This window comes from Octodon degus, unplaced genomic scaffold, assembly GCF_000260255.1.
Source record: "Octodon degus isolate 3935 unplaced genomic scaffold, OctDeg1.0 scaffold00005, whole genome shotgun sequence".
NCBI classification, from domain to species: Eukaryota; Metazoa; Chordata; class Mammalia; order Rodentia; family Octodontidae; genus Octodon; species Octodon degus.
Genome location: NW_004524581.1, coordinates 14,614,827 through 14,623,960, shown reverse-complemented (window position 1 = coordinate 14,623,960; position 9,134 = coordinate 14,614,827). Strand labels below are relative to the sequence as shown.

The following is a 9,134-nucleotide window of genomic DNA, read 5'->3' as shown; positions in this document are numbered from 1 at the left end:
AGCTGGAGAATGTAGTCCTTTATTAAGACCAATTACAAAGCAGAGCTGTATTACAAGGAAAAGAGGAAAATAGAGACAGGAAGGCCAATCAAGGCCTCCACCGTGGGGATCTCAGGTTCTAGGTAGGTGTGAAAGGCAAGTCTCAAGTGCTGGGGTGAAATAACACGGCATGTGCACAGCATCACCTCACAGACTCTCCACTGGCCACATTTTCTCTCCGTCTCCCTCGTCTCTGGGGAGATACTCCACCAAGAAGAGAGAACATGTTCTTTTCCCGGTTGGGGAAGTGGGGTACTGAGGGATTGGATCCAGGGCCTTTACACTGTGCTATACTCATCTCTTTTTATTTTCTATTTTGAGACCAAGTGTTACAACATTGTAAAGTTGCCCAGGCCAGGCTCAAGCCTGCAGTCCTCTTGCCTCAGCCTCCCAGATTGTTGGGATTCCCAGCCTGTGCCACCACATCTAGCTTGATTCTGCTCACAGCAAATCTTACTAAATTCCCAGCCAAGATCTAGTCCCAGCCCTGGGATCACTGTGGATCCTAAATCCTTCCCAGGAAGCAAAAACCCTGACGACCTGCTGGCCTTCCCTGACTCACACAGCAGGCACTAGTGCCGCAGCTCTGTCGAAGGCTGGCCGTATGACTAGGCACATCACCTCCCCTGCCTCAGTTTCCTCTTCTATGATAAGGGACAAGAGCAGAATTCCCGCCCCCATGGGGGTCCAGTGAGTGGAGACAATGAGATCCGCAACCAATCAGGCCTTGGCTCTTCCATCCCCTGTCCCCTGTCTTTGTCCCCACAGCACAGAGGAGACAGGGCTGTTGGGGTGGGACAGGGCTGCAGTTCCCTCTCCTCCTCACATCTGCCACTTGCCCCTCGGGGACTTGAGGCCTGCACAGTGACAGTGTGGCACCCAACCCTGCCTCTCTCCCTGGAAGGATGAGGAGCACCCACCCCACATGGCCCCCTGCCCATCATGCCTCCAGCCAGCCTGTTCCCCAAGAACAAAGAGTGACGGGGTAGAGATGAAGTTGGCCTCCACCCATCCCTCTGCTTCTCAAGTGTCTCTTTGCCTTGTATTTATGGTAATCAACCCTGTAACAAAAACAGTGACTTCACTGTCTAAATAATAAGGTAATTTGTTACAGCTAATTACGCAAGGACTTCCTTAATCTCAATTAAAAGATCCGAGCGGATTCCTGCCCCTTCTCAACCTGGTGTTCCCAAGGATCCCCTGTAACATGTTCTGGATCCCGGGTCGGTGGGGAACTGGGAATGGTTGGTGCCGAGCAGAACTGCTAAAATCCATCCCAGTAACGTGAAGCAGTGATTTATTGTGACATGGAATGTGGGACATTTCCCCAGCTTTTGTGATTGTGGTAATGAAGCCATAAACCAAATAGCATGAAATGAGGCAAGGCCTTACAATTTAATCAGCTCGTAAACAGATCTACTGCATCAAGCAAATGACATTATTATCCATCCGAAGTAAATCATGCTAATCTCAGGAGATAAAATCAACATCGTTAATGGTCACATGTCATATTCATCAACACTAAACCATCCCCTTTGACAGATTAATCCTAACTACAGCTCCCAGGATGTATGGTAATAGGGCTTGTAGCACGCATTTCACTCCGCGCCAGGCTAACCAGCACTCTTAGGCTGCTATTACAAATAATTTTTTTATTGATTTACATATTTTAAAATGCATTTAAGGTGAGGCACCATTAAAAACCCTGTCACCCACCCATATTTCTTCCCTACATTCCCAGACTTTATTAATAGGAATGGGAAGACAAACGCAGTAAGCCTTATAAATACTTTGTTTAGGGGACTGTTAGGGGTAATTAAATGAGGAGCTGCGCTTGGGAAGGGGGACAGGGACTGGTAAGGAGCAGACGGGGTGATGGCAAAAGGGGACCTGCTTGTGGCTCAGGGATAAAAGGGAATGAATTGTGGCTTTCTCTGCTTCCTCTTGTCCCCAGAGGTGACAGGATGAGCAGGATTGAATTCTCCCTCAAATCCACCCACTGAGCGCCCCTTCTCTCCCACCTCACCTTGGCCTTGGTGTGAGCCGCTGCCTGTGTCTGGCCACAGTGACCTGCGTGCTGACTTCAAATGCCAAGTGTATTTATCTATCAGGAGGCTGACCTAGAATGAGTGCTCCCGGGGAAGTGTCCACTATTCACAATGTTACTTCCCTTCAATAGGCTGTGCCTTATAGTGACAGGCATGCTTTCAGAGGCTTCTGAGTGACAAGGACAGATGTGGCCACCGCAGCAGCCACCACACCCAGGCAGAGGGAAGTGGGGGGTGTCCAAATGATATGCACCTGCCCCCCAGAGGCACAGAAGCAGCAGGAACTGGAACAGTGTGACAACAAATGCAATCTGGGGACTTTTGGAGTGGTATTGTTGATGACAAGCTCATAGCAACCCATCTAACCCCTTTAGATAGGAGCATTTGAGGGTTTCCTGTCCTCTTATAGGGGGTGTAAAAAGAGGTGGTCATCTCCCTTGTGAAGGCAGACAAGTATCCCCAACCATGACCCTGCAGACCTTGCAATACACATGGTGTCCCCTGGACTTAATCAGCGCAGCGACTCTGAAACCTCCTGGCTCATGCACACATCAACTCAGATAGAAATCCAGGGAGCAGACGGATCTTAGAGAAAATGATACCCAAATCAAGCTGCTGAGCTCAGTGGTGTCACCTCTCTGGACACAGTGAAAAGAGCCAGTGCAGCATACTGGGACCATGTCTCAGGTAGCTTCAAACTCCAGTACACGCTGCATCCAGCCCTCCTCCTGCTATTGTTGACCACAGAGACAGTGCGTTGGTGGACACAACAGAAGCACAAAAAACTTTCCAGCCTGGGCCTATTTTATTTTATTTTATTTTATTTTTAATTTTGGTGGAACCAGGGATTGAACTCAGGGCCTTGCACTTGCCAGGCAAGCGCTTATTCTACTGAGCCATCTCCCCATCCCTGTTTTATAAAATTATTTCATTGGTGACACCAGCTAATAAAATAATGCACCAAGTTCAAGAAATCTGAACCCACCGCACTCTAAGAATCTCTAGAGATTTTGGGTTCCACGTTTTCTTTGCTCCTTACTAAGGGCCCTGGAGGTGGCCTCCTCACCCAGGACCGAGGGGCCAAGAAAATTTTTTTCTCTGGAGCTGCCTGGGCTGGGTTTGAATGGCGCAGGGCAGGGGTTCCCAGACTTTAGCTTGACTCAATATCTTTGGGTTTGTTTGTTTGTTTGACTCAATATCTTTGAAGGTATGTTAACACACAGATTGTTAAAAGATACTAGGGGGCTGGGGAGATAGCTCTGCAGTTTAAGTGCCTGCCTGGGAAGCACAAGGGCCCGAGTTCAATCACTGATACCTCATGCCCTGCAGATCCTGGAACTGGGAGTGATGGCACATGCCTGTAATCCCAGTCCTAGGGAGGCTCAGACAGGAGGATCACTACAAGTCGGAGCTGTGCAGCGAGACCCTGTATCAAATAAATGAATAATTGTTTTTAAACCATAGTAGGTCTGGGCTGAGGACAGAGGACTTGCCTTTCTCTGTCCAGGGGATGCTGATAGAGCTGGACCTAGAACCCCACCTTGAGGACCAGAGTTTGGGGGTAGGAGGATCTAAGCCAAAAAAGACTGGGCAGGACAGGGAAGGAGGTGCAGTTAGAGCCCAGCTGGTCACAACCAGAAGCTGAGAGCAGAACAGGAAGTGGGAACAGGCATAATTTCTTCAGCCCTGTGGCTTTCCCTCTTCTGTGTTTTTGGGGCTCTCAAAGTAAGTAAGCAAATAAGCTGGATCAACCAAGGTTTAGAATCCCGAAGGTTCTAGGAAACAACATCACTGGATCCTGGTCCCAGTCCTACCTCTGACTGCCAGGGGACCTTCCATCCTTGCTGTCTCCTCTCCTCCTGCAGAGAGGAACCTCCGGCAGAGGAGAGCCCCACTTGAAGGGGTTGAGGAGAGACAGAGAAGGAAATGGCCAGGAGTAGTTAAAAAGTAGTGGTAGTTCAAGCATATCTTGCCATGAAATGCCAAGAGTTTTTAAGTGTGCGTTTTTTCAAAGCCAGGTGTGCTAGCACATACCTGTAATTCAGCCACTAGGAAGGCCGAAGTGGGAAGATGATGTGAGATTGGAAGTTCAAGACCAAAATGAGCAACACAGCCAGAATCTATCTCAAAAGACAAAAAAGTTTTGAAAAGGACCTCAGTCTGGATTCTGCCGCAACATGCCTGCCCATTGGAATGTCACGTGAAGATCATTCATACATTTATAATTCATTCATTGATGTGCTGGAATAGATGACCATTTATTCCCTTAGGAAAAATTCTCATCCTGCTCATTCGGACCTGTCCTGGTGCCTTCAAACTGTAAGGTGGGAAGATACCAGAAAGGGAAAACTGAATCAAATGGGACCATATATTTTTTTTTCCTTTTTTGTGGTTTTACTGAAGCACAAATCAACATGCACACAGGTCATCTATTCATTTTTTTCACTGCGCAGCCTGGCATTTGGGATTGGTGACTCAGATGGCGGGCTGGGCCGCCCTTTCCACAATGGTCTTGCGGTTCTTAGAAGAGATGTTGTGAGCAATCTCTGCACAGTAAGACTTGTTGCACATCAGCAGCACTTCCAGCTCCTTAACACTGTGCCCCAGGAACTTCCGGAAGCCACCCGGCAGAGTGTGCTTGGTCTCTCTGTTACTTCCATAACCTACATTGGGCATCAAGATCTGGCCCTTGAACCTCCTTCGCATCCTGTGTTCAATGCCTCTGGGCTTCCGCCAGTTGTGCTTAATTTCGACACATCGGTCTGACTGGTGCAGGATGAACTTCTTGGTCCTCTTTTTGATGATCTTGGGCTTCACAAGGAGTCTGAGGGCTGCCATGGTGCCAAGTGAGAGATGGCTGTCACCTCTGTCGGCAGTGCAGAGGAAGAGAGAGGGGACCATAACATCTTAAATTTTTTTAAACATGTTTGAAAAAGATGTAAGGTAGCCACGCATTTAGACAGCTCTTGATTATGATTCTTCATTTTCATAAAAGTCAATGAAACTAACAGTCCCCAGGGGTGACTTCAGATGTTGTTTTAAGAATTATTATAAAATTAGTTACTGTAAAGACATTGGGGGCCTACCCAATAGCTCTGTGGTTTAAGTGCCTGCTTAAGCAAAGCAGTCAGGCTCAGGATTCTATGGTTCGATCCCCAGAACCTCATGCCTTACCAGACCTGCCCTTAAGGCATCATGAGCCAGCCAAAAAAAAAAAAAAAAAAAAAACATTGTAGGAATCATAAACATAGGAACGCAAGCTGCTGTCTCCTTGCCATCTCAAGATAACCACTTCTAGACCTCTGATCTGCACTGCTGGGACAATCGCTTCCTCTCCTACTTTTGCAGTTACTGAATCTACCTCATTCTTCTTTAACAAAAGAACATTGTTTCCTTGACCAACTTAAAAAAAAATATCAATATTTAGTAGGAAGGGCCAGCCAAATAGCTCAGCAGATTAAAATGCCAGCTTAGGCAGATACAAGGGCTGGGAGTTTGATTCCCAGGCCTGCCATGCTGGCCCCACCCCCAGGGCACGCTGAGAGGGTGATTGAGACTGGGCGTGGTGGCACGTGCCTGTAATCCCAGCTCTTGGGAGGCTGTAAACAGGTGGATCACTATGAGTCTGATCTAGTAGTGAGATGCTGAACACCCTGTAGACCCTTCCCTAAAATACAAAAAAAAAAAAAAAAAAAAAAGGAAAGAAAAGAATAGTCTATCTTGAACAAATTTTCCTAATAGCATATAACACCCACTTTGTTTTCATCAAAAGCATCACAGTATCTCCCTATGTGTGCACTGAGCTGTAGCTGACCATGTAGGCCTAGTTCTCAAGTGTAGACAGCAGCTGCAATGGAGGGCACCACGGAAATCTTTGGCCACAAAGTTCTGCTGCGCAGGCTCTAAAACTGCAGAGCAGATGCGCCTGCAATCTCAGCATGCTGAGAGGCTAAGGAAGGAAGACGGCAAGTTTGAACTCAGCCTTGACAACGCAGTGACTTAGCCCTTACCTCAAATTTGTTTGTAGAATTCTGGAGATGTAGCTCAGTGAGAGGGCCCTGGGTCCAATCCCCAATACCAAAAACAAAAACCAAGAAACAGAAAAATCAGAGCTTAAACATGACTGGGCAAAAGTTGTAGGTCTCATTCCTGAGCAAAAGGCACTTTCTGACATGAACGGGTTTGACACACCACCCCTGTGTGTCCCAGACAGTTGGCTTTGTGAGGCCACGACCCAAGTTTCCAATGCTGTCAGGGCTGCACCTCTAATTCTAAGAGTATCAAGGAAGATGTCAACTACTACTCAATCCACATGAGGCCCAGGCCGTGAAACATCTTGATTCCTCTGAGGAATTGTCCTACATTTTCTTAATGACCAGATGACATTTGTAATTCAACACATTTCTCACTTTCTTTTATTTTTTAAATTTTATTTATTTATTTATTTAGCTTTGGCTCCAGTAAGTGCAGAGCCAGATTTTAGTGATTACATGAGATAGATTTGCATGCTTGTTTCCTAGTTTTGTTTTGGTTACTTCCTTTTTTTTTTTTTTTTTTTTTTTGGCAGAACCGGGGATTGAACTCAGGCCCTTGCGCTTGCCAGGCAAGCTCTCATTCTACTGAGCCATCTCCCCAGCCCAGTTGCTTCCTTCATATTTAATCCACCCAACCTTTTCTATGTCTCCTAGGCCTTTGTTATGGCTTGTAGATATAACCCAAAGCTTCATTTGTTGACATATAGGGCTTTTCAGGACTGTCTGAATCTAATGTGTGTGAATCTGCAATGAAAAAAAAAAAAAAAAAGGAAGCTTCCTTCAGTGATGCTTCTGCTGTTTCTGCTTCTGCTTGCTGCTTCCTGCCTGCCCTGCCATGGGCTGCTTCTCCTCTGCCATGTCACCCTGCCTTGCAGCCAGCCAGTATGGACTGGAACCTCTACAAACTATGAGCTGCAACAAACCGGTCCTCCTCTCATTTGTGGGTGTCAGGCATCTTGCCTCAGCAATGAGAACTGTAACTAAGACTGCTGTTGGTATCTAGGCCCATTTTGGTGACGTTACCTAGTCGTGTGGTTCAGAAACCTGTGGGGCTGCTTGCTGCAAGAGTTCGGAAATGTTGGCAAGCCCAGTTGAAGAAGTAGCCCTGGAATGTTCTAAGCTAAGCTTGATGGGAGATTCTAATCAAAGCTCAGAAGACCAGAATGCTGATAGAAAGGCAGCCAATAAAGATCAGGCTCAGCAAGTTTTTGTGAGGAACAAGGACTTTATTTGCTGTTGGACTCCAGAACATGTGTGGTATGGTTTGGCAGAAAACTTATCTGTAATTTGCTTATGTCCAGAGAATGCCTAAAACTAAGATCAAGGGCAGCAGAAAAATCAGTCTGGCTACTGTTGGGGGCTTTTTTTCTTTTTTCTTTTTTTTTTTTTTTTTTTTTTATGTGTTTGGTACAGGATCTCACTATGCAGCTCGGACTCGTAGTGATCTTCCTCTTTTTAGCCTTCTCAGTGCTCGGATTACAGGTGTGCACAACCACACCCAGTCTTGGTGGCTGGCTCAGCACGCCCAGGGGGCAGAGTGGGCACAGGATGTAGTGCCAGGGATTGAACCTCAGTCCCTGAGCTTGTCTAAGCAGGCACTTAGCCCACTAAGCTATCTCGCTGGCCTTCTGTTGGGGACTTTTAGTCAGATCTGCATTGAGAATCACAAGCAAAGGGAACAGCAGCATGAAAAAGTTTTGAGTTTGAGGCCTGGAAAGAAAGCTCCACTAAGTAGCCTACAAAGATGGAACAGAGGATATTGTCGTTGCTGAAAAGATTAGCAATAAAAAGCCAAATACAGTGGTATCTTGGCTCATGAATTTAATTCATTTCATGAGTCTGGAAAAGATGGACCAGTTGTGTTCATCACCCAGAGCAGAGTTCACAAACAAAAATGAAATTTTGCCACATGCTGTTATTTGTGAATCAAATTGTTTTCAAACAAAAGTGTTCATGAACTGAAAAATCACTGTATTTCTGAAGAAGATAATGGAAAGATGGCCTAAGGGCATCACAAGAACCAGCAGGACTTGGCCCTTTGCACTCTCAAAAGTGCAAAAATGAAAGATTTTGCTTTGAAAAGAGAGCCCCAGAGCATCATGTTCCAGAATGGCAGTGGCTTAGAGAATGTGCTTCTCAGGATTTGCCCCATAACACTCAGCAATCCAGGCATTCAACCTCTACTGCCAAGAGAGAAGGAAGTCTGGCTACTGTTCTGGCTGACCCAAGGCCTGGGATCATCCACAGGGAGCTGGGTTCAGGTGCATGAAGAAATCAATAGTAGTGGGGTCAGAAAGGCTTTCACCCAGAGTTCAGAATATGACCCAGGAGGCCAGGCATTGTACCTGAGAGGGCAGAGTATGAAGCTGTGAGTGTGAAGCTGAAGGTGCAGTGGAGACCCCAGAAGGTGGGAGAAGCCAGGAGTGTGGATCATCTGAGGAAAGCTGCAAGAAGGGAGCACAGTCAAGAAAAGGGACAAGCCATCCCAACTATAACCACCAACAGTGCCACGGGGCAGAACCACCCAAGCCCTTTGGATCCACATCTTGCCACAGATTGCCCTGATGCTGGACAAGGAACTACAGGACTTAATGTTTTGCTTGCTGGATCTTGCACATTCCTTTCTATCCCCATATTTGTACCTTTTGGGATGGTAATGTTCACCCATGCCACTGTATGTTGGAGGTGTTTAACTTAGTCTTCATTTGTGCAGGGACTTGTAGCTAAGAGTCTGCCTTAAATCTCAGAGGAGACTTTGGACTTGGACTTTTCTGCAATGCTGAAACTGCTAAGATTTTGGCAACTCTTAGAGATGGACTAAATGCATTTTGGATAAAGTAATGTGCATGAGTTTTGGATGGCCAGGGGCAGAATGTTATGGTTTATACCTAGATTTTCCCCCACAAAGCCTCTGCTCTCATAAGGAGAGTGTTTTCAGAGCTGACTAGATCTAGGACGTGTGATACTGAGATAAAAAGGAGAGGGAAGCCTGCTTCACTGCTGCTTCTGTACT

At 46.5% G+C, this 9,134-nt stretch overlaps 1 pseudogene; it reads right to left on the bottom strand.

Annotated features, from left to right (window-relative positions):
- Window positions 1–4,562: 4,562 nt before the first annotated feature.
- Window positions 4,563–4,925, bottom strand: LOC101578159 (annotated as a pseudogene).
- Between the last annotated feature and the right edge of the window lie 4,209 nt (window positions 4,926–9,134).